Consider the following 24,970-nt stretch of genomic DNA (forward strand, 5'->3'; position numbering starts at 1 on the left):
GCGCCCCATCAATGTGACCGCCCCTGTCCATCTTCCTAGGACTGTCCTGGTTAATTCCCGTGTCTGAGTCTGCTTGTGAACTGCCCCCTTCACTCTCAAAACTGGCTCGCTTTAGGGGACGCATCATAGGGTCCACGCACACACACACACACACACATGAGCTCTGCTGCTTTCTAGGGAAGGCTGTGCCTTAGAATTACTCGTGGGGTTTTCTGCTCTCTTCCCTGCTGCCTCTTCCCCATTGGGAGGCATGTGCTGAAAATCCCTCCCCCTTGATTCTCACCCCCAGAACCAGGGACCAGGTGGCAAGCTATGGCGTGTTAAGGAAGGAATGGGGGCATTATTTATTTTTTAAATTTTTTATTAATGTTTATTTTTGAGAAAGAGAGAGCAGCGTGCGAGCAGGGGAGGGGCAGAGAGAAAGGGAGACACAAAATCCAAAGCAGGCTCCAAGCTCTGAGCCATCAGCACAGAGCCCGACGCGGGGCTCCAACTCCCGAACCACGAGATCATGACCTGAGCTGAAGTCGGACGCTTAACTGACTGAGCCACCCGGGAGCCCCAAGGAGATTTTATTACTAAATGTCAGGGGCACTTGTGTCCAGAGCAGTGATCTCTGGTGTTGCCTCTTTCAGTGAGCCCTGGCTAACGGGGGGGTCACAGAGAGCAGAGTGAGGGTCCCCTTTGTGCTCCTCTCGGCCCCCCTGCTCACTCACCTCCCTCCTCGAGGGCCCCCTCCCAGGCCTGCTTCACCTGTGCCGGGGCTGCCCCTGGACTGGCCAGCCTGCCTTCCTGGCTGTGAGCTCACATCCCTGTCCTGGCTCAGTTCCATTCAGCAGCCCAGGCTTGTGCGTCGCCCCAGTCCATGGTCTGCATCTGTGAACATCTGTGTCAGGAAGCGCCAGAGAGCGCTGCACCCCAGGAAGCCCCCCCTACCTCCCGCCTGGGCTCTCCCAACCGTGGGAGCCATTGGGCCACACGGCATCTCTTTCTGTCGTTGGGTCCATCTGTGTCTCACACATGCACACACCACGCACGCCCTTGCCCTCACACACTCTTGCACGCGCACCCCTCGCACACTCTTGCACGCGCACACACAGTGCCGTGCTCGGGGGGTCAGGACCGCACAGGCAGTCGACAACCTGGCGGCTGGGAAATACACCAGCGCTGCTCTCCCCGCTGCGCCGCGGCCCCGACAGATGCAGGAGCCGTGCGTCCTTGGCCGTGCGTCCTTGGCCGTGCCGGTGTGCCCTGCCTTGCAAAACAGACCGCGCTCGCGAAGCATGTGTGAATTTAATTTGGGTTCGCGTTGACTCATGTTATTATGATCTCAGAGCCTCTTCGCCTCTGCGGTGATTGGCCGTCCGAGGCAGCGGCCACCACAGAGCTTCCGCGCTGCCTTGGCCTCGCCACCAGGGTTAATGGGCTGTGAAAACACTTGGGTTTGGGAGGAAAGCCTCTTGCGGGGCAGAGCTGTGTGCGACTCAGATTGCCCTGGCGAGGGGGCCCTCCGGCAGCCAAACCCCCGTGATAACCCACTTCTGAGTGTTGGCCGAACAAAAAGCTGCTTTTTACAGAGGAGAAGGGTGTTCTCTGAGCGCTGCAGAGACCCGGGCAGTCCTGGCCGCCCAGGGCAGCTGAGGGCCGGGCAGACCCGGTTCCCGATGGGCAGGGCTCAGGGGAGAGCGGGCTCTGGGATGACCAGCGTCTGGGCCCCACGGCTTTCCCGGTGCCTGACCTCTTGCCCTGGTGTGCAGCTGGCCGGGTGCTGGGGGTGGCCTGTCCACCGTGGCCCTGGGGGCAGAGAGCCGGGGAAGGCTTGAGCCGATGTCTGCCGGACAGAGCTGCCCCGAGCGCAAACGTCTCCCCATCCTGAGACGGTGAGCCTGAGGGTGTTCAGACAGGGCCAGGCAGCCTGTGGTCAGTGTGGCCCTGGAGGGACTTGGGACCTTCACTTTCTGCCTGTCGCGCTTCAAGGACCTCGGAGGAGCACCGTGGCGGTCACTGGACCCTGCCTGCTTGTGAGGATGGGGCAGAGGACGTTTCCTGCCCACGGGAGCCGCCTCTCCTGGCCTGCTCTTCTCACTGTCCCGAGAGCACAGGCCGGGCCAGCAGGACCCATGCGAGTGTAGACAATGGCTTCACCACATTACTCACTGGGAAAACTCTGCTGATGTGAAATTCACTCATGCTCGCTTCTGCAGCTGCTGTTCCTGAGGAGCTGGGCGGGCTCTCTTGACATTAAACAGGGCAGACGAGGGGGGAGCACGGTGGAGGGGGAGGGGCAGGAGACAGCAGGGAAGTGACGGAGGCGGGATGGCCCGGCCCTCCTCGACCACATGGCCCTTTCGTTCCAATAGGAGGGAGGGAATGGGAATTTGAAAACAGAGCAGGGAAGACAGTGTGTGAGCAGCAGAGTTTTCTAGAAGCCTGGCCAGGGAGGCACCCTGAGTGCGTGGAGGCGTTGAGGAAGGTGGACCCCAGCCTCCGGGGCGTTCAGAAAGGACAGCGGCTCTGCCTTGTGGAGAGGGAGGTGGCCCTGGGGAACGAAAACCTGACGGGGCTGTGTTTTCGCTGGTTCCCAGCTGCATGATGTACATGACTGTGGCTTTCTCTCCTGGAGCACCTGCCACACGTTTGTATTACGTGGCCGGGGAAGGTCAGTCCACGAAGCCGGGGGCAAGAGCGGTGGGTCTGGTCGCAGCCCCTCTGTCCCCCAGCCCTGGGCGGGGCGGGAGGACACCTGGGACCGGCCTGGTGTCTCTGAATTCCCTCCCAGCCTCCTCTTCTGTTCAGAAATCCTTCTGCTAACACCAGGCCCCTCCCCAAGAAGGACCGTGAGGACCTTCAGAGCTAAGCATGTGGGCCAACAACGGACGGTACGCCTTCACCCCGTTTTCTGGAACACGTATATCAGATGCCATCTGTGCCCCTGGACAGAACGTGTGAGGGAGCCCTCCAGTCTCCTTGAGTTTCTAGAAAGTCATGAGGCCCCCGGGACCATGAAGACCCCTGAGCCAGGCACCTCCCCCCCCCATTTCTACCTGGGAGAAGTGAGGACCAGCGTGGAGAGATGTGCCCAAGGTCACTCAGACAGCAGGTGGCAGAGGGGAGGCAGGTGGGCTCAGCCTGGCCTGATGGAAGCTTCCTCCTGAATCAGCCTCATGCCCCATGGCAAGTTCTACAGCTGGAAGTCTCGCAAGCCCCAGCTGGTGCACGGTGGACCCCACTCCCTGCTGGCCACACCACGGGTGCCCAGGTGTGAGTGCCAGGAGCATCCTGGGCCTCGGGCTGGTTACTTACCGGGCTGGAGGGGTGTGGTTCCCTCGCACGTGCCCCCCAGCAGGGCAGGGGTGGGATGAGCAGTGCCCTTCCCCCGACCCGGGCATGGAGACTGGAGACAGACAAGGCCGGTGCAGTATCACCTTTCTCACAGATGCAGGCCGACTCCCCCGCGGTGCCGGCGGAGCTGGACCCAGGTGGGCCCCCCTTGTGGTCCGCCGGGTGGGGAACCTGCTGGAAGGGTGCACGGGGAACGCCTGGTCCCTGCAGCCAGCTCCAGCTCCTGGCGGAGGGTTCCAGACCCTGCGCTGAATGCACTCTGTTTTCTCTTCCCAAATCAGTCATTGGCCACTTCTCCAGCTTCCCTGGGGCAGGGGAGGAGGCAGGGGGAGGCCAGGGTTTCATCGACTGAGCTTTCTCTCTGTGGGAGGAGACATGGCAGTGAAGGACACACATGAAGACATGTTTCCTGGAGAAGCTGGGAGCAGGTTGGGGCCAGTCCAGCCCAAGGGAGCCTCCCCAGCCTCCTGGCCCGTCAGTTCTCAGGTCTGTCCCAAACAGTGCAGACGGCACGGGGGCCGGGACACCCTGGGGCCGCCACCTCCCTCTCGGGGTCCCCTGTAGCGCTCGGGCCATCTCAGGGCGTGCTGTGGGGCTGGAGGGTCCCCTGCTCCTCCCGACCTTCTCCCTCCCAGGGCCCACGCGGCACCCCGCCGAGGCCCTGGTACGCCCAGTTTTATTGGGTCCCGGCGAAGAGGTGGACAATGAAAAACTGGCCTCTCGGGGGTTTGTTGTACACAGTTGACCTGGGGAGAGTGTTCTGTTTGTGACTCTGCCTGTCACGGCTGTCTGGTGTTCTGTCTGCCGCACCAGCCCGCAGCCCCGCGGAGCGTGCGGAGGTCTGGGCACCCTCCCTGCCCGGGGCCTGGGGGTTGGTATCTGTCAAGCAGGTGAGGTTCTGTCTGAGAATTGGGAGTAAGGCCGAGAATTCCCCCTCGAGATCTCCAGGAATCCTGCAAAACCTCCTCGTAACGGCTCTGCACCACCCTGGGGGGATGAAGGGCCTTTTGGAATATGTTAGGATCATTTTGGAAAGGCAGCCAAGGTGGTTTTTACATTCTTAGAGTATGCTGGTAATCTTAGCTCGCAATCATATCGCTAATGAGTTTCCCACTAAGACGTGAAATGTGTTCTAAAGAGCAACAGAAAGGCGCCCATGTTTTACGCCTGCCAAGACCCTCTTCTGGGGTCTGAGTCCCCAGCTGCTAGTGAAACATTAGCCCCTGCACCCCTGTAAATATCCAAGGTCACAGCTTTGCTTAGTGTCAATTATGTCTTTGACTCCACAATTAATACCTAAAACTCAAGCTAGACTATACTGGAAGGAAAACGGTTTCTGTCCACATCCTTTTGGTTCACTGAAACATTTCCATTTCTGCTTCTTTGGTCCACAGCACAAGGTGCGCGGAAGAACTCAGATTTCTCCCCAGAGGGTGCCGTAGGGTCACCGGTGCAGCAAAGATGAGCCCAGTGTACATGGCAACCCCATCATCCAGCCCTGAGTTCACCTTGCTCCAATCCCTCATCCAGCCCTGAGTTCACCTTGCTCAACATTTGGGAAAGCAATCCTCTAGAATGCTTCCTGGAGCCCCTAGGTTGTTGCATGTGTGCGGTGCTCTTGGCCGCCATCTTGGTGTGTGACTGTATGATGCTTATGAGCTGAACGGGGTGAGCAGGTCCAGAGGGAAGGCAGGGAGGCGTGCGGCAGTGGAGGGGTTGTGTGTTGGGTCAGCGGGAGCTCTGTCTTCAGCACGGATTCCCAGCAGCAAGAGAAGCTGCTCCACGAGGGAGGCTCTGAGTGACCTCCCGTTGCCAAACCTTCCTATCGTGGTGGAAGTGTAGTTTCCGAAAGAGAACCGGGAAAGAGAGAGAGAAATGTCGTGTCCAGGCAGCCCTGGAAGACGGAACTTGGAGTAGATGGATTCACCACATCCAAGAATGTGCTTGAACAATGCCCAGCAATCCTGGGTACAGATGCCAAGAAGACTCCGTGAAAGGCCAGTCCACTGAGGCACCTTGGAGCTTTCTTCCAAGGGCAGCACGGGAGCCTCTCTGGAAGTCTAGTGCCATTAGACGCAACATGGCAGCTCACTGCACCATGGCGGGCCTCCCGGAGTCACGGGTCCCAGTGGAATTTTCACGCCAAGGACACTGTGCCGCGGTCCTGAGGACCAGGTGGCCCATCACTCAGAGGAGGGGGAGGAGAGTGAGGAGGCACTTTCCAGTAATAACCCACCTTCCCTCAGTGCCCCACCTCTCCCCAACCAAACAAGGACCGAGGCTAGCGACTAGGACCCCACTGGCACCAACTTCAGGTCGAATGCATATCACCGTACTCATCTCGGTGTTGTGCCCTTCTGTTGATCTTAATGAGTACTTTTTTTAAAAGTTAAGTCCTTTCACTGGTTGATTTAGCATCTTGCTCTCTGCACCCTCTCCCTACCCTACGTCCCCAGCCATTATTTCTGCTACCTGTGAATTTTCAGAATTCTGATCCCAACATTTGGTAGAGATTAGTGAAATTAAATTATCAGACAGCTTCTCGAGGGAAATTATTTTGTGTTTTGGACAAGCCTTTATTAAAAAACCTTGCTTTGGCCTTTGAGGCGGACTCAGTGGCTATCTCCCTCATGCTCCTCAGGACCCCTGCAGCTGGGCAAGACCATGTGACTAGTTCCAGCCAATGAGCTTTGGGAGCAAGGGACAATAGCATTTCCAGGCCGAAGTGTGGAAGAACCAGTGTGCCACTCCAGTCTCCCTGCTGCTGCCCCAAGGGGCCAGAAGGCGTGTGTCCCAAACAACGCATCTACAAGATGGCAGAGACCCTGCCAACTTGGGTCCTGGGAGGCTGTGTGGAGAGGAGCCCCCGCTGACCCGAACAAGCAAGAATGGACAAGACGTAAATGACCACCGTGTTACCCCAGTGAGTTGTGGGGGTCTGTCTGTCGTCGCAGCAAAGCCTCGCTTGCCCTGATGGAAACACCCTGAGAAAAGAGGGCAGATGATCTGGCGTCGCTCATGGGTCTCCCTTGTGTTGCCGCAGGGCCCTAGACAGGTATGCCCTGCTCTGTAAAATGGATGTGTGCTTAGAAAAATTATCTAAAGTGAGTCGCTCCACGTTCATTTTTAGAGAAGCCCGGTTTCTAAAGGCACTTTTCCCTGAAGCTTTTTATAAATCATAAAACTTTACAAAGGGTGTAACCATGGCGTCATTTATTTGTTTACTAAACGTGGGTCTCGGTACACCAGATTTCCTTGAAATAACTTATAGTCAATGTTAAAAATGTTTCATCGTTTTGCACTGCCCCTAAGCATTATCTGACTTCTGATCTTTGGCTCAAGGTGTATTATTGGCTTGTCTTCGAGGCCCTTGCCTCCGTTTTGGGTTTTGTTGGGACTTCCTTGTGTCTACTGACTTTTCTTCCCGTGCACTTTATTTTAAAGTGGATTCACCCTGAATTCTTCAAGACTCGGCAGGACATCTGCATCACACCTATTTATTGACCAAACTCCATTAAAGAGGGTCTAGAAGGGAAAGTGGGTTTCTGGATTTAGGATTGAAAGTGGAAGTCCCAATCCCCTTGTAAACACTGCCATTGACACTGGGGGTCTTTCTTGGCAAAAGACGTTATTATGGGATGTTAAGCTGGAATTCAAATGGTAGTTAAATGCATGAACAATGTGGAAGGGGGGTCTGCACTTAAACAGCAGGCCTGGATTTAGCCGAAAAATACCCCAGCAAGTATCTGGACACGTAGCTACTCAGCTCTGAGAATAATTGCCAGGGGGTTGCTCTGTTGTCTTTCAAATATAAGCGGTCGCTTCTGGCTTCCAAACTCGGGAATATTGTTGCAATCCATGAAAAAAGACACAGGGAAATTTGGGAACATACACAGCTATACGGGCACCTGTGCACCTGTGAGCCCCCCCCAGTGACTGCTCAGGCTAATGATGCTTCCAGAAAGGAAGACACCAGAAGTGTTCTTTGACACGTGGGTGATGAAAAACGTTCTTTTAATTGGGGCACTGGTTGGCTCAGTCGGTTGAGCGGCTGACTTCCCGTCAGGTCATGATCTCACGGTTTGTGGGTTCGAGCCCCACGTCGGGCTCTGTGCTGACAGCTCAGGGCCTGGAGCCTGCTTCAGATTCTGTGTCTCCCTCTTTCTCTGCCTCTTCCCCAACTCATACTCTGTCTCTCTGTCTCTCCCTGTCTCTCTCTCTCTCTCTCAAATATAAATAAACATTAACAAAATTAAAAAAAAAGAAAAATGTTCTTTTAAGAAGAGGGACTCCAGTGCCTTCCTTGGGTACCTCCTGGCTACCTGCTTCCTGGCGCTATGGCAGGTCCAGGGTGCAGAGAGGCTCCTTATCCGTCCGCTCCCAAATCCTGGCCATCCTGAAGGTGCCGTATTCAGCAGAGGGTCGTGGGGGCAAACAGAAGCCAGGCGGCAGGACCAGCCAGGTGTGGCGGAAGCATCATTCCACACCCTGAGCACACACCGGCTCCTGTGCGACGGACCAGTTTGAAACAGCATGGGTGTATGACCTCCGCCCCCACACGGGGACACCAGTAAGGACTGGAGCAAACTTGGGACGAAGGTGACCCTTAGGGAAGAATGGCGGGGGTGTGCATGTGTTTATATGCGGCGTGTGCATATGTGATGTGTGTCTGGAGCGTGTATGTGCGTACGTACGGTATGTGATACTGTGACACACACACACACACCTACTCTAGAAGTGAACCAGTTGCACAAATAGCGAATATATCTAAACATCAGAGCCCTAAAGTCAATGCCAACCAGCTGTGCTCTGTCCATCCCTGTTTCCCGAGTCTAAGCAGAGCCAGCCACACTGCGCACGATAGATATCTTTTCTATCATTTCAAAGAAATTTCTGTCTATATTTGTGCCATAAATCAGGCTGCCTGATTTATTTGCCTGCAGCGTCCAGACACCCCAAACCCAGATGAAGTCAGTGTATGTGACACAGAGTAGGATCTTGTCCCTCACACCCCTCCACCCTCATTTGTAACCGCCGCGCACCTGAGTGCCCTCCGTGTGGATCTCTTAACACTCCGCGAGCACCTGCCACGCGCCCGCTGGCCACTCACCTGGGGCGCAGGCGGACCCAGCCCGCTTTATAGGTGAGACACCAATTGGAAGGGAGGCACGGCCAGGCTGTGCACTCACAGACGCTGGTCACGGGTCTTTGCGGGACGTGGCAACATCTGGTCTGGGTCACAGCCGCTGCAGCGGGACGGGAAACCTCGAGAGCCAGGCAAAAGTCAGGGCTCCCTCATCGTGACATCCCGGGAATGCTTTTGTTTGTTTTCAGACGCTTTGCTCCCACAGTCCCCATGGGGGAGGGGTCAGGAGCCAGCCAGGGATCTCACGAAACCTGTCAAATTGAAGGAACCCGTTCTGTGCACCGCACAATCAAGGAAATGGTGTCTCCCTTAGGATTTTTTTCACTATTTTTAAAAATGTTTTTATTTCTTTTGAGAGAGAGAGAGAGACAGACAGAGCACGAGCGGGTGAGGAGCAGAGAAAGAGAGAGCGAGACAGAATCCGAAGCAGGATCCAGGCTCCGAGCTGTCAGCACAGAGCCCGATGCGGGGCTCGAACTCATGAACCACGAGGTCATGATCTGAGTCAAAGTCAGACGATCAACCGACTGAGCCCCCCCAGGCGCCCCAATTTTTTTTCAGAAATGTGCATGCACAGTCATTTCTCATTTTTTTCTTATTGAAAATTATTTTGAAAAAAAAAAAAAAGTCCGTAGATTTGAGTATGGGAAATTTCAACCCAGGGATAGTGAATGTTGAAAAACTTGAGTGATACAGACCATGTTCCTGTATCTCTTGCCCTGGCCCCGTCCGTGTCGGATCAGCACCAGGACATGTGACTCCTTTTCAGACCCTACGACACCCACCCACCACGGAAGGGGACAGTGTTTCTTCCCTGTGGGCCGATACGGGTCTGTGCACATCCACCCATACTCCCAGATCCTTCAGGATCCCACGCAGACAAGGGAAGCCCATGGACTGGCGGACCGTGAAATTAGAAGCGTTAAGTCTCAGAAATAAAACGTTGGGAATCACAGCTCTTTGTCTGAGGGAGTCTGACGGACGTCGTTTTCGGGAGAGAATACCAAACACAGCTTCCAGGGGCGATGCCAAGGTCAAGTGCTTCAAGATGGGCAGGGCGACCCTGACTGTGTCCACAGGGCTGGGGCCCCTTCTTAGCCAACAGCGCAGCATCTCTGTGTCCCCCCACGGGCCCTGGAGGTCCTGGCTGGTGCTGAGCCGGGGCACCGACGTGGGCATCTTCCCGGACCTAACTCGGGGCTTGCAGGGTTCACGTCGGGGCCGTACCCTCTTCTCTGCGCCACCGGGATCTCGGCCTGGACTCTGTCTCCCTGTCTGCTGTCCCTGCAACATGCGGGCTCCCAGGTGTGAGGTCCGCTGCAGGGTGAGAGAGAGGTGGATACTGGAGAGGGACCCCTTCACTCCGCAAGAAGGAGGCGAGGTCGTGCAAAGGGCGCGGAGGCCCCGAGATAACAAAAAGTGGAAGTTCAGAGGCCAGGGGTCACGCTCCGCTGGCTGATGGTACCGTCACCCTGGGAGCCGGGGGGTCAAGGGGGTCAAGGGTGTGTGCGTTTTCCAGGCGGAATGGCCGGTCCAGCAAACCCTGCCGTTCTTGGGTCCCCGCTGCCTCTCTCCGTCTCCAGTCTGTCCCTAGAGAGACCTGAGCGCTTGCAAGATGTCCGTCTGAATTCGCAGCCACTGAGCACGGGAAACGTATGGGACGCGTGTGAGAGAGGTCGTGCAGCTGCGATGGGACACTGAGGTCTGTTTGTGGACCGTTTATCCTTTCTTCTTCCGTGTGTCCGTGAAGTTGGACGGTTTATCCGGTCTCAGCTCTCGTTGGCTGCTAACCCGGGCGCGTTCTGTCTCGCTCGTGGAACCGTCCCGCGGCAGCCACGCGCCCCCTCCCTCGAGACCCCAGAGCCTTGGCTCCAGCGAGCTGCCGTGAGGCCACCTCCAGGATGGCCGGTCCTCCTGCGGCCTCAGCACGCACCCCCCGCAGCCCCGTGGCCCGTGCCACCCCGCCTGCGTCTGTAGATGCGCTGACTTCAGCTGCACTGGACAGAGTCTTCGACGCTTGAGTGTGTGCTCGTTGGTTTCTAAATATGATGTGTTTCCACGCAGAGGCCAGTTTTATTCGCGTGGTGCTGGAGGTTGAGGATGTGACATAGGCTGAAAGTAACTGAGTCCAGCGCTTGGGGAACAACAGGTTCTGTGCCTGTTGCTCAGGGGGGGTGTGAGCCAAGGCCACGTTCGTGCTCCTGAAAACTGGGGTGTCCACGGCGCCTGGAAACGCATACTTCGCACCAGACCCCGTGTGCTGTTGGCATTTCAAGACGCATCCCACACCTGCAGCGTCTGCTGAAACCAGGGAGCCCAGAGCTGTGAGGGCTGATGACTGGAGCATAGTAGGGCTCTTCCCATTACCAAGTAGGGACTTAGCATTCTTCCAAACATGCACGAGTGTGTGCATGAGATTTCTAAAGTAGCATGTTTTCTCTGGGTCATTAATAAAAAAAGAGGAGTATTCAGGGGCGCCTGGGTGGCTCAGTGGGTTAAGCGGCCGACTTCGGCTCAGGTCACGATCTCGCGGTTCGTGAGTTCAAGCCCCGCGTCGGGCTCTCTTCTGACAGCTCGGAGCCTGGAGCCTGCTTCGGATTCTGTGTCTCCTCTCTCTCTCAGCCCCTCCCCAGCTCATGCTCTGTCTCTGCCTCTCTCTCAAAAATAAATACAAAGTATTTTTAAAAAGAGTGTCCAAGAAAATAGGTCTAGAAAATAGATTTATTTCTGTCAGCGGTTTCGCATTTTGAAAATTGCGTCTTTTTCTGAGATTGATCTTGGGAAGTGAATGCTGGTGGCCCTTGCCAGGGGGTGCGCGTGGGCGGAGCCGACTCACTGCCGGGAGTGGCTGCACACCCCCGTTGCCCACTGCTCAAGGAAATAGCCTGAGAGACGTTCTCTCGCACTGAGGAGAGGTGGCACCCAGAGCCCGGGGCTCTGGGTTCAATTCCCAGGTCTTGGTTCCTTCGCCGTGCGGCCAGCGTGGCTTGGTGCGGGCCGCCTCCGTTCACGGAGGTCCTCAAGACCGTCCTTCGGAGCCCTCCCTGCCCCCTGACCCGCAGCACCAGTGGGAGCTCTGCTGGGCCTGGTGACCCCTGCCTGCCTGGTGTGGGGACCGCCCACCCCCGCCCCGTTCTCCTCCCTCCAGCAGGGGGCGCCACACGTGGCCTCTTGCGGCCTCACCTGCCCGCCCCCTCTCCGGCATCCAGGTCTGTCGAGGACAGGAAGCACAGAGCCCAGGGTTTGGGTTCGAATCCAGATGAAGGCAAGCAGCCGTTCCCTTTCCCTTCAAAGGGCAGGGGGACGACGGCCTCACCCAGAGTGCGTGTGAAGTCCCTTCTAGGGTCCGAGGTGGCATCCTGCTGAGTGAACCCCACCTCCAGCTCACTGCCACCTGCTCTGCTCTTGCTGGCTCCCCCCAAGGCTCCTTCCCTCCTCTTCCCTCTTCGGTTCCGGGTCGCCACCCCTCCTGTGGCTTCACACACATGCCCCGCCCGAAGCCCGCTGTGGGTGGGTGGGTGGGGGGGGTCTCACCTCCTTGAGCCTCGGTCCTCGAGGCCCACCCCACAGTTACCCCTGCAAAGCCGGCCCGGTCATGTCAGTGCCCCCTGCGCTTCTCACGGACCCCCGTTGCCCACCCCGGGCCCCTCCCCAGAGTCACGGCTCACCGTTGCCCCCCAAGCCCCCTTAGCTAGCCCACCCACCTGACCAGAGGTTTAATTGTTGCTTCTCTGTGCCTTTATTATGCGCCTTTTCATACCTTTACTCTAACTCTTACTATATTTTGCTCTAACCATTTACGTTTGTAGCAAAATAGTTGTAGATCCCACATGCTTTTATTGTGCCTTTGTTAGAACGTTTAGCACATACTTGTAATCAGAACGTGTTCTGCCGTCTGTCCCCAAGTGAACTGGCTTAGGACAGGGACCGAGCTGTCCTCAGCCTTAGCCGGTCGGCCAGCAGAGGGCCTGACATCGGCGGACCTTCGGTGAATTTCCTCTTGAGCCGCCGCTGCTGTCACGGGGAGGGGTGTGTCCTCACACACTCCTTTGTCAAGTGTGCAAAGACATTTACTAAGTCAGCGTTCGCGGGTCTGGACCCACGTGACCGGTGTTGTGGGACGGAGGGCCGTGGGATGGGGATTCCTGCCTCAGGCCTCGGGCCTTCGCTGACCCGAGTTCTGGTGATGACACTGCACCTGCCCGGTGGCTTGGCGCAAGTCCCCTCCCCCGCCACGAACCCCATCTCGTCTCTGGGGTGACGTCCCTGGATGGGTCATCGCGACAGGCACTTCCTGCGCCTGAAATAGGGCCCTACAGGGTGATTTTCTTAACACCGCCTTCTTTGGCCGATGGGTTTTATTTGTCGGCAAGTTTGGTGCCATCTGTAGAAATCACGGTTCGCCGCTCCGGGTAGTTCCTGGGTTTGGGGGCCCCGTGTCCCGGGAGGAGGCCGCACCCTCCTGTCACCTAGTGACTCAGGCCTGCTGTCCCTCACCACCTCTGAGCTTGGGGCTTCCCTCTGCAGTGTCCCGTGACTCATGGAGGACGAGTGGGGAGGCCTTGCTCAGAGGAAGGCGGACGGGGTAAATCCTGAGGGTGAACACTGGGCCTCCTGCGCCAGCCCCCTCGGATCCGAGAGTGCTGGCCAGGAGAGCCGGGGGCCGCGTCCCTCCGGGGCCCAGAGCCTGGGAGGCACCTCGCAGAGGAGACATCTGCGAGCGGAGGCAAACTTGCCTTTTCCCCCAGGTCGCTCTCAGGCCAGCCCCTTGGCAGGCAGGCCACTCCAGACACAGTCGGCCTGAATCCCCGAAGCCAAGCCCCAAGGAGAGAGACACAGGGACCAAGAGACAGCCCTGCTTCCAAGTTGGCGGGAGCCTCTCGCTCCCCTGAAGGAGCAAGGCCAACAGTTCGGCCGCCAGCCACCAGGGAGCTGTGGACAGTGGGAATCGTGGACGGTGGGGAGCCGTGGAAGATGAGCCCCCGCATCATAAATATAGTCACCGTAGACGGGGTTCCTCTTTCTCAGGCACAAGGCAGGCCGGGGGTCAGACTCCCGAGTCCCAGAGCTGAGGGGAAAGGGGCACAGTGTCTTCTCACCTGCCTGCCCCCAGGCCCCAGGCTCCAGGCCCTGAGCGTAGGCCCTGGCGTCTGGAAGCGTGGGGCCTGCCGCGGAAGCAGAGAGGCAGGGGACACAGGGACACCCGCCCGCGCCGGCCTCCCGGCAGCCTTCCCAGCGGTCTCACTGCCACCTGGACGCACAGGGCCACCGGTCCCGGGAATCCGGGAGGTCCCGCCAGGGCCGCACCGAACGCAGTGCCTCGGCCACTTCTCGGCCCCGGCGGCAGAAGCCTAGCAGCCCGTCGGTGTCCTGGGAGCCTTGTGGGTGCCAAAGGGCACCCCACCTGCCCACCCACCCATTCCTGGGAAAGCAGACCGTCCAGAGGGGAATGGGTCAGGCCCTGCCCAGCACAGAAGCTCCTGGATCTGGACTCTGGCCTGCGTTGGAGAGCGCCATGGCCTAGGAGAACCCCGTAGCCGTGGCCTCTGTTTAACTCCTAGAAAAAGGGCCCCAGGACCAGCAGAGAGGGACCAGAGCGTCCTGCCTGTCAGAACCACTGCTGGACCCAGGGATGGGACACAGGCCCCCCTGTACGGGGCAGGGACGCTGGGGGCGGGGGGACGCGGCTGGGAGAGTGGGGTGGCCGGGGCACGGGCGGGCAGCCAGAGGAGCCTGGTAAAAATCTTACAAGTCCGATGGCTTCTTGACTTGCATTTGTCTCAGTGACGACGGTTAGCCTTTGTCTGTCTTCTCCTGCCTCCACCAGCATCCCACAGAGTGTTCCCTGTGTCCTGTGACACCCCTTAGGAAACCCAGTCGTAGGCGATAGAGTCCGAGCCCCCCAGAGGACCAGCGGTGATTCCTGCCCTGTCACTTAGACATGGATCCTTCCGCACTCGCTGGCGGGGGGCGGGGGCGTGTTCTGTCGTTTGCCTCTAACCTTCTGCCCCTCCAGGACAGGTGCACAGGGGTTGGCAGGCAGGGGAGGGGGCCTGAGCCCCCCTTTGCCCCCCTGGGGGCCCCCGCGTGCTGCCCTCACCCCACCCAGCACCCAGCAAGGGCAGCTGGGTCTCCGCCCTTCTCGTCAGCCAGGTGAGGCTGGCAGGGGTTGGCCGCTTGCCTGCCGGGGACGGTCCTGCCTGCGGCCTGACTGGGGCTGCCCGCACATCCGACCTGGAAGGAGGTTGCACACCGTCTCCTCTGAAGGCAAATTGTTTTATTCCTCTGTCTCTGGACAAGTCGCAGAGATAGCCCCTGGGGCAAGGCGGCTCCGGGAGAGCGAGCGTTGTGGCGGGCCGCTCACTGGCAACGGCCCAGGCCGGCCGGGCTGGCGGGCCGGGGGGCGGGGCAGAGCCAGCCTACACCCAGAGCCAAGGCTGTCTTCAGAGCCCTCACCAGGAAGGAAGGAGCTCCCCGTGAGCTGGGCAGTGTGACCTTCTCAGAGCCTCCAGGGCCTGTCACTGGCACCCCTAGGGTGACCGATGGCGGGAGGCCTAGGCCGGCTGCCCAGCCGTGTCCGCTTTGTGTCGCGCCCGCCCGCCTGCGCGTGGGGCAGAACTGCAGCCGGCGGGCACAGCCTCGGGGCCTGGCTGCCTGCAGGGGGGACGGCCCCCCCCCCAGGGGCATCAGGATGCCCAGCCTCGTCTCTAACCTGCCGTGTCTCTGGCAAGTCGCGGCGTGTCCAGGCTGCGGCTGACCTTGCTGACCGGGGACTGAACGACGCGGACTGAGCATGCTCTCCCGTTCCCGATTCTCGAGAAGCGTCTCAGACGAGCTGGGGACGGGGGACGTGCCAGGGTGCAGAGGTGGACTCCCGGGTTCAGGGCCAGGCCTGCCCCCGAATTCCTCACGAGCTCTGGTTTGATGCAGGTGCCACTGGCCATCAGCCACCGTCGGAGCAGCAGGAACTTGAAGGCGTGAGAGTGATTCTAGTGGACCCGGCACTTTGCACCTGCACAAGCCGTGCACGGGGGGGCTGTGCGGTCTCTTCACCGTGGCCTCTTTGGACAGGGGTTTACTGAGCATTTACTTCGTGCCAGGTGTTGGTCTAGACCGTGGAGACCCAGCTGGGGAAGAAGCAGCATCCTGACCTCTCAAGGTGACAAGAGAGTCGGGCACGAGCCAGGCGAGGCCCCAGGCCTTTTGTCTGCTGTGGCTCCTTGGACCCCCGTAGCACCGAGGGGGCAGGCCTGGCGTGACCCTCGGCGGGAGGGGGTGAAGCCCAGAGAGGCGAGGCCGCTTTCCTAAGGCTGGACTGCCCATGGATCGCGGCGCTGGGATCTGGCTCAAGGCCGTGTTCCTGGTTCCTGTCTTACCGGGAGCTTCCAGAATGCTCATGACATTTTGACTACAGGTCTCCGTGTCTGCTGAGCTACTCATTCACGGCCCCGTCTTGTGCCGGGCTTCCGAGTGTTAACCGGCCAGCATTCCTGGAGTAAACCCTGCTTGGTTATGTGGAAGGGGTTCTTCACCTACATAACGGGACTTGGCTTGCTGATGTCTTATTCAGAGGCACGGGTGGCATGACCTGGCCTTTGGTTCTGATGCCGTTTGGACGGGGGCCCGAGTTGTGTCGCGTTGGCATTTTATGGAGGAGGCCGCGCATGGGGCAGGGGAAGGGGGGGAAGGGGGCACACGGACTCCCTCTCTACCTGCGCCACGATTCTGCCGTGCACCTAAAACTGCTCTAAAAAATAACCTTTGGAAAAGTAAATAATAAAAATAAACAAAATGGGAAGTGTTTCCTCGTCTTTAAATTCTGGAACAGCTCAAGTAATACAGATGGGAATGACCTGGTCACAGAAGGTTCTATTTAATGCTCTTGTAAAAGAATCTGGCCCCGGGTTCTTTGTAGGGCAGATACGGATCTTGGGTAGCCTGGTCACCTTATCTTACAAATGTTGATACATTCAGATTTCCTGCCTTTTCTTGAGTGAGGTTGGTAAGCAGAGTGACAAATCGGAGGGTGTGGTGGTTATGAATGAATGGGGCTGTCTGGTGTGCGGTCCTGTGGCCTTGGCCGGGTGGGAGCTCGGGCTGGCTGGGGATCCACAGATGTGGCCTCTGCTTTACCTTTGACCTCTGAGGCTTTCCTCCCCCAGTTCCTATTTGCCTGCTCATTTTGCGGTGGGACGATTGTCGCGTTATTTGCTGCTGTACTTATGGAGACAGAAGCCCTAATGACTCTTCATCTGGGTGGAAAGACCTTTTCAAGTAGAATTTGCCCAGAAGTGGCTCCTGGAGGTGGGGGGGTGCATTTTCTGAGCCGTATATGCCTCAACATGTTCCTTCTGCTCCCCGATGTGGTCCATGGACCCCTTTCTGCAGGAACACGGGACATCCTGGGATTGGCTGTCAGCGGGTGGCCCTCGTTGGGTGCTTTTTTGTTTCTTTTTCTGTCTGGAAGCCTGTAGGAGGCTTTCTGTACTCAGAATCCAGAACTTGCCTTGTGATGTGGCATGCTTACCCATGTTGTCAGCTCTTCTTTCCAGAACTCTGTGTCCCTTTAATCTGGGACCGTCAATCTTCCTTGAGCCTGGGGACGTCTTCCCCCATATCTCTTTTGTGGCCGCCTCTCCTCCCTCCTTCCACATTCCTTGTCTTTTGCTCAGATGCTGGAGACCTCCATGAGTCAGTCTCTGATTTATTGATCGTTTTTTATCAGGTCTGTTTTGCTAGTTTGCTTCCATTACTTGAGAAATACTCCACTTCCAGACATTTTGCTATTTCCAAGAGCCCTTTTCTTACTTCCTGGTTGCTCCTTCTCTCTGAAAGCAGAGCAGCCTTACTTTCTCCATGCAGACTCCCTGTGGCTTCTCTCCAAATGGTAAATTCCACTGTCCGGAAAGTTTGATCCTCGTGCTCTGGGCCACTTGTGAGGCGCTTGGCTTGCTAATCTCCCCGCCGTGGTCCCCAGTTGCCCGATGTGAGGCATCACATGGTTTCCACTCATATTTATGGCACGTCTGATTGGTGTTAGTACGTGGGTTCTATGCCCCCAGCCAACCCCGGGGAGCCATGTTCAAATGGTCAGAAGGCTGTGTCCAGGCTTGGCGAGGGCACGGCGGGCCCCAGCTGAACAACGGTGCTCGATGAGTGCCCAAGCAGGGGGACTGGCCCATGTGGGATGGGCAAGACCCTCCAGGGAGGTGGCAGCCATCACCTCCACCACTGGGTTCATTACTGTCCGTCTGCATAGGGCACGTCCCCCCAATCCCGGTGTTCTGGAGCCCAGGAGCTGGGGGTCTTTGTTTTTGGCATAGTGACTGGGAGGGGAGAAACAACAAGTGGCAGCAAGTGCAGACTGGCCGGTGGTGGCTCCTTCGAGTGAGCTGGGCAATGTCGGGTCTGAGGGAGGCAGACTCCTCCCCTTTTCAGGCCGAAGGGGGCGACGAGGGCCTGGGTGAGGCTCAGGGCATCTGCTCCACGCTCTGCAAGGTGGCCATGCTCCGGGGTTTCTGTGCGCAGTTCCTGCCTTCCTGAGAGTCACATTCAACCCCCCCCCCCCATCTCCACTGGCAAAATCTCAGGAGCGTGTGTGTGTGTGTGTGTGTGTGTGTGTGTGCGCGTGTGCATGTGCTGTACTGATTAGAGATCACACATCTGTGCCCATTTCCCCTCCACCCTTATTCCCTACCCTGCCTTTTGTTGGCAGTGTCCCACAAAGTTCAAGGTACTTTGTCCCTTCCCTTTCTGGCTGCACAGTCTGCCTTGTACTTTCTTTAAAAAGTTGCCACTGTCTACTGTGTGTTCTAGTTGCTTACAAACAGGTTTCTTCTCCCCTGTTAGATTTCTCTGTTTCATTTCTGGGCTTTTTAAATAACTACTAGCATTTCTGGCACATGATAGAAGCTCCATACGTGTTAAGAAGATGGATGATGGATGGATGATTGATGGATGGATGGATGGATGAATGTAGGTGGGTGAATAGACGGATGGATGGATGCATGGGTGGGTGGATAGATGAGTGGGTGGGTGGAGGGAAGGAAGGGTGGGGGGTAGATATGTGGATGGTAGGTGGGTGGATAGATGGATGGATGGGTGGGTGGGTGGGTGGATAGATGAGCGGGTGGGTGGAAGGAAGGAAGGGTGGGGGGGTAGATATGTGAAAGGTGGGTGGATGGACGGATGGATGGATGGTAGGTGGGTGAATAGATGGATGGATGGGTGGGTGGGTGGATAGATGAGCGGGTGGGTGGAGGGAAGGAAGGGTGGGGGGGTAGATATGTGAAAGGTGGGTGGATGGACGGATGGATGGATGGATGGATGGTAGGTGGGTGAATAGATGGATGGATGGGTGGGTGGGTGGATAGATGAGCGGGTGGGTGGAAGGAAGGAAGGGTGGGGGGGTAGATATGTGAAAGGTGGGTGGATGGACGGATGGATGGATGGTGGGTACATGGGTGGATGGATGGAAGGCCTTTTAATAAAATCTTCCCCCTGAAGCCCCTGCCTCACCTTTTGGAGAATTTTTATTGGTGTTTCACTCCCTGGGTTAGGTCCTGGAATTAATAGTCAACTAAGACCCTTTACTGCATATTCGTGCCCAAGGGTCTGGTGTGGCAGAGAGGAGCAAAGTCACCCTCTCAGTGTAGCCGCTGCCCCGCTGCTCTGCCCGTCACCACCCCCCCCCATCTCTGCAAGGCAGACAGATGTGGGGAGTGAACTACAGACAGGGCACACGCATATGGTTTCAGGTGGCTGTTACACGCGGGAGGCAGTCCTGGGCCCCACATGTTTTACATTTGTTGCTGAGAACGCTGCCCATGTCAGCAGACATGGCCGGGGTCAGGGTGACATCAGGGGGGCCAGGCCCACAGGCTCTCGGTCAAGAAGACGAATGAACCTGCTCATTTCTGCCTGAGCCCTGGGCCCCGTGGGTACACAAAGCAGCCCTGAAACTCACCACTACTGGGGGACGGCCTCTGTCATTTTTGGCTTTTCATGGATGATACTGTATTTCCCCTTGGAGGGTTGGTGCGGCTCATATATCAAAAACTGCTGTAATTATTTCCTCCCTCTGAGGAAGGCTTCCATTTACCTTTCTCTAGCTGCCCCCCTTATTAATTATCTAATTACAACCACATTCTCCAAGAGAGAGCAGCCTTTGACTTTCTGCCCAGGACCACTTAGAAAGGCGTACATATTTGGAGTGCTCTGGGCTCGAAAGAAAAGAAGTGTGTGTGTGTGTGTGTGTGTGTGTGTGTGTGTGTGTGTGCATGTTGTCACACACATGAGTTTCTTTCAGGGAAAATGTGTCTTAAACTTCTTAGCCCTTTGTCTTGGCCCAGCGGGGCTTTCTAGAATTCTCTAGGGATCTGGGGGAAGGGAGTTGGGGGTGCAGTGAGAGGGGGAAGCTTCCTGCTTGCAACTGCCCAGTAGTATGAGGGACACACACTCACACTCACATGCACACCCACAACACACTGTGGAAGTTGTCACCCATCACCGGATCAAAAATCCTTCTGTGTTTTTGTACCCTTACACATCACGGTCCCAGGACCTGGGGTGCCTGTCCTTGACTTCTTATCCTGGAGGGAAGTTCCTACAGTGACCCTCCTCTCAGGCTTCTCCTTGGTAAAGCCATTCCTGACTCCTCCCCACCCCTAGCCCCTGCCGGCCTCATTGCAAACCTCATCCTTCTGTCTCAGCACTTGGGTCCGGCAGCCCCCCACCCCACCCCCGGCCACAGCGCATCGGGGGCAGGGGCAGGCCTGCCTCAAGCATCGTTTTGCCCCCAGGACCACGTGGCCCCAGCACATAGACGACTCTGATGAATGGACTTGCCTCCTTTGGTTATGAAGTTGATCTGGGTATTTCTTTGTTTATTCTCCAGATGAGGAGGTGCGTGCTGTGCGCACCGGGCCCTGGGGTAGGCGGTAAAGATCACGGGGAGCCGGAGTGCCCACCAGGCAGTCTAAAGAATCCCTAACAAAGTTCAGGGGCTCCTGGGAAGGATGACATAGGTTGGGATTGGTTGCAAGCTGCCAAGCGTTCCGTGGGACGGGGGTCCTGCGGGACGAGGCCATCAGCAGCCCTTGGCCCCAGAACAGCCGGCGACGGGCTGGAAGTGGCCCTAGCCGCGAGCTGCCCCCTGGAGCGAGGTGTGGGGCCCAGTCGTCCTCGCCCTTGGCACCTGCAGCACCTTTGCAACAGGCGGACAGGCCCTGAGCAGACGCCCGTGCCCAGCAGCAGGACCCCCGTCTTCCTGGGCTTCCCACTACCGTGACTGGTGACCGTGGCTCACAGCGGCCACGTCTGTCTACAGTCTGGAGATCATACCCCACCCGAGCTTCTTTCCAGGAAGCACGTCCTCTCGAGCGGGACTCGTGGGCGCGGTCTGGGGACCCCACCGCTGGGTCCCTTGCGCGCACTCCCTCTCACTGCCTCTCCATCGGGTCTCTGTCCTAACCCCGCCACGTTCCAGGCGACGAGGCCCCCTGGGTGAGCCCACCTTCCTCACAGGAAGGCCGTGGCGGTTCTGGGAGAGCGTGGCCCCTCGTCTGTGGGCTGGGCTCCTGACCTGGCGCCTCGCCGGCCGGTCCCACGGTCAGGCAGGGGGGCTGGGAGGGGGTGCTCTGGGTGGCCCCTGGACACACTCTTTCAACAGGACGCTGTGCACGTCACACGCACGCTCCGGCAGACCCTTACACACGCTTGCGGGCCCTCAGAGACGGGACGGTTGTGTGCCCTGATCACGGTGGGGGGTGCCGGGATCCACGCGTGATGAGAGGGCCTAGGACCGCACACACACATCACAGACACACACACACACACACACACACGCACACCTGCATGCAGTGAGGGCTCACGTTCCCTCTCCCTTGTCTTCCAGGCTGTCCTGCGGGGCCGAGGCCCAAGTGGAATCGGGGCACCTCCACGTCTGTCACTTCTGACACCTGTGCAACCTCAAGGGGCCCAGCTCTGCTCCCGGCACAGCGTCCAGACACGGGGACAGCAGCGGCTTGGATAGAGGACCCCGGGCCGCACACCTCCTCCCCCGAGACGGTCCCTGCTGGTGACATGGTCATTATCGTCCTTGCCACTGTTTGGATTTTCCTTCTGGGTTTTTTTGTTTTTTTTTTTGGCGGGGAGGGGGGATTTGTTCTTTCTGAAAATCTCTAGATTCAGGAACGTATTTACAAGGATTTAAATTTTGGATTTGTATTTCCCTCTAAGTGCCTTTTTAATGTATATTTTTTTAATAAAACAGAAATGCATTCCTGTACAACTCTGTTTAAACTGGACCAAGGCTCTCAGACAAAGAACCTCGCATGCCCCCCCCCCCGCCCCCCACCCCAGCCTCTGCATGATCGTTCCAAGCAAGCCTGGACTCCTTCTCACCCCTCGCCTCTCTCTCTCTCTCTCGTGATTTGCTCAGCTAACCATTTTTTAAAATATTTTCTGTTTCAGTGTATATGTTGCTTATTTGTTTTATTTATTGAGATGTTTTTAACAAGCTCGGTGACTGCAACGTGGCTGTGTACCCTGCCCCCTCCCAGGAATAATAAAGATGTCCCTGCAGCCCGGCCTTCCCTCTCCTCTTCTGTACTTCGCAGCAAGGAATCGGCCCGAGAAACGTGAACCAGGTCACAGAGTTGACCACTGCTTCGCTTTAGAAGGGACAAGAGAGGGTGTGAGGCAGTGTGCCACGGGTAGTCGTACAACTTTCTAGAAGCTGCCATCCCTGACGTGGTGCAGAGGGCTATGGACGCAGGCCTGGGAAAGCGGGTGAGGCTGGCCTGGGCCCCTCCGTGCGTCTGGCCTCCCCCGAAGCCCCCGGGGCTAGACAGCACCGCTGTCCAGACCTCCTCCTGCCTGTGACGTGGAGACTGTGCATCCTGCGTCCATCCCCGTTCCGAGGCCGAGGCCAGCCCCCCTTACCCCCCACCACCCCTGGCTCTGCAGAGCCTTCCCCACAGCCTCACCCCCACACCCATGCCCCTCCTTCACGTTCCCAGAAGGGGCCAGATTGCTCTGAATACGTCTAACCCTGGGCCCCGCGTGCAGCTGTCCGGCCCCCCAGAGCCTTGTGCACACAGCAGGGGGAGGTTAAGTAAGGAGCACCTGTATCTACAGGGGAGCTCGGAGCCCTTGCCCAGAAATCCCAGAAGGGCCACAGTCTGCAGCTAAGAAGGCGAGTCTGGCTGGGGTCCGGTCCAGGTGGGCGGGGTAACGGGAGACACATCGCCGGGAGGGGCGGGGAGCCCCGTACCCCACGTGCTGGCCTTTTGAGCCTTTCGCCACGTCTGGGGGCACCAGGGCGGGTGTGGGTAGCCCCAGGTTAAGGGCTTCCAGCTGGGCAGCCGCACGTCACCAGGTCACCTCCCTGCACCACCAGTGGCATGTGTCGGGGGGGGGACGCTGATACGAGGTCTGCTGGACAGAGCTGTCTGAGGACACGGCGCCACCCGGAGGCCACCCAGCGCCTGGACAGGATTCTCGGGAGCAGGGCTGTGGCGGCCTGTGAATCTTCTTCCTCCCTTTCTGCCACTGCCCGGGGCCACTAGAAGGGCAGACCCTCAGAACACCAGCCAGACCTCAACGTCCATCACCTGGCTGGCTCCTTGCAGTGACCCTGAGGCAGCACCAGCTTCCGCCAGGACTGGCACCAACTAGAGGGGTCCTGTGCACCTGTCTGGGGGCCTGGTCCCTGCAGCACGAGCCCCAGCACTGACCACAGACAAGAGTGGACACGTGTACGTGCACGTGCACACACACACACACACACACACACACAACTATATCCCTTGTAGAGGTTTCGGGAAGACAGAGCTGGGCAGCTGGGGCCCTGGCAGTGAGAGTCCAGAACTGCCCCTCGCTGTCCTGCCGGGTCCAGCAGAGGCCACTAGATACTCCGGCACCTTGCGTTGAAGAGATTCAAAAGGAAAACAATAGCAAATGCTATCACATCAAATGTGCAGATGGGGTGGCCACAAAGAGTTTCTTTCTTGACTTCCAAATTGCAAAATTCGTGCTGCCTCCGATGCGGGGCAGAGGGCTTGGCCGGGTGTGACCACAGCGGGGTGCTAGGGCCGAGGGAAGACCAGAGAAGACACCTTGCCTGTCGTGGGAGAGTCGGGGACGGAGCTCAGGGTCTCGGCAGGGCACCCCACGAAAGGACTGAAGTCATATCCTGGGACCTGGGACACACCGCTGTGTCCCCGGACCCCATAAGGCCCTGAATAAAGCATTTACGTTCCCAGGTCTCATTTATTTAAAAAAAAATTTTTTTAATGTTTTTATGTATTTTTGAGGCAGAGAGAGAGCACACGCAGGGGAGGGGCAAAGAGGGGGAGACATAGAATCTGAAGCAGACTCCAGGCTTCGCCACTCTGTCCGCAGGGAGCCCGACGCGGGGCTCAAACTCACGAACTGTGAGATCATGACCTGAGCCGAAGTCGGACGCCCAACCGACTGAGCCACCCGGGCGCCCCCCAGGTCTCATTTAAAAATGAGCGGAGAACTCCTCTTCCAACTGCTCTGGCCTCACGCAAGGAATAGAGCCCATTGGATTAACTCCTCCCCTACTGACCAGAAACAATCGTTAATACTGAGGAGCAGTGTGGCCACGGACTTCTTTCCAGCCAACATACTCACCTTTACACTTTGTGCGTTTAGCTTGGGGTCAGCACGTTGACTCCATTCGTGTTCTATTCACTGACCGTGTGCTCTCGGTCCATCCGCTTGAATACTCCTTTTGTCGACATGCGGTCTGCCTTGGACTGTGGCCCAGGAGAATCAGAAACCCTGCCCGATCCCCTCCTTCCCAGCCTGAGGGTGGTGGGAGGGTCCGACTTGGGAGTCCTGAGAACCTCAGGCCGTCCTGACTCCGTGACCCACCCAAGCGGAGTAAAGCAACGGAGCCTCTGTTTCCTTGTCTGGGACGTAGAAATGTCTGGAGTGAAAGTCCTGGGTGTTGTCAGTGCCTACACTTCGTGGCAGAGCATCAGGGATGGGGCAGTGGGGAGACACAGCCTGGGATGGAGGGCTGAGGAAGGGGCACCGAGTTCGGGGCAGCAGTGGCAGTCATTGCCAAGGATACCGAAAGCGGCCATGGACAGGGAAGCGTCAAGATTCTTGCCACGCGTTGGGGAGACAGCTCCCTGCCACGAGCTTCCTGGAACTCTACTGGCCACCTGGATTATTTTGGCATGAGGTGGTTTCTTTATTAAGACATGACTCTCACATCACAGGTAAGTCCCGGAGACAGCGGGCAGGTGCTAGGCCAGGGGCATGCGCAGGGGCCGTGACAGACATCTTGCGACTCTGGGGGTGCACGTGAAAAACACAAGCCAGGCTGGGACTCAGGGAAGGCCTCAGGGAGCTGTCACCCCACAGAAGACTTTACCAAATGAGGAGACAAGCAAGTGATAAGTGATGTTCAGGAACAAAGAGGGGCGCCTGGGTGGCTCAGTCGGT

General features: G+C 57.7%; 1 protein-coding gene across 1 annotated transcript in view; it reads left to right on the forward strand.

The window, feature by feature from the left end:
* The window catches only part of TWIST2 (twist family bHLH transcription factor 2), a 51,900-nt gene extending 27,604 nt beyond the window's left edge, over window positions 1–24,296 (forward strand). Inside the window, exon 2 of the mRNA XM_027046204.2 lies at window positions 21,384–24,296. The gene's annotated coding sequence lies outside the window, so the exon portion shown is untranslated. The remainder of the gene's footprint in view (window positions 1–21,383) is intronic.
* The last annotated feature ends 674 nt before the right edge of the window (window positions 24,297–24,970 follow it).

Source organism: Acinonyx jubatus, chromosome C1 (assembly GCF_027475565.1).
Source record: "Acinonyx jubatus isolate Ajub_Pintada_27869175 chromosome C1, VMU_Ajub_asm_v1.0, whole genome shotgun sequence".
Lineage (NCBI taxonomy): Eukaryota > Metazoa > Chordata > Mammalia > Carnivora > Felidae > Acinonyx > Acinonyx jubatus.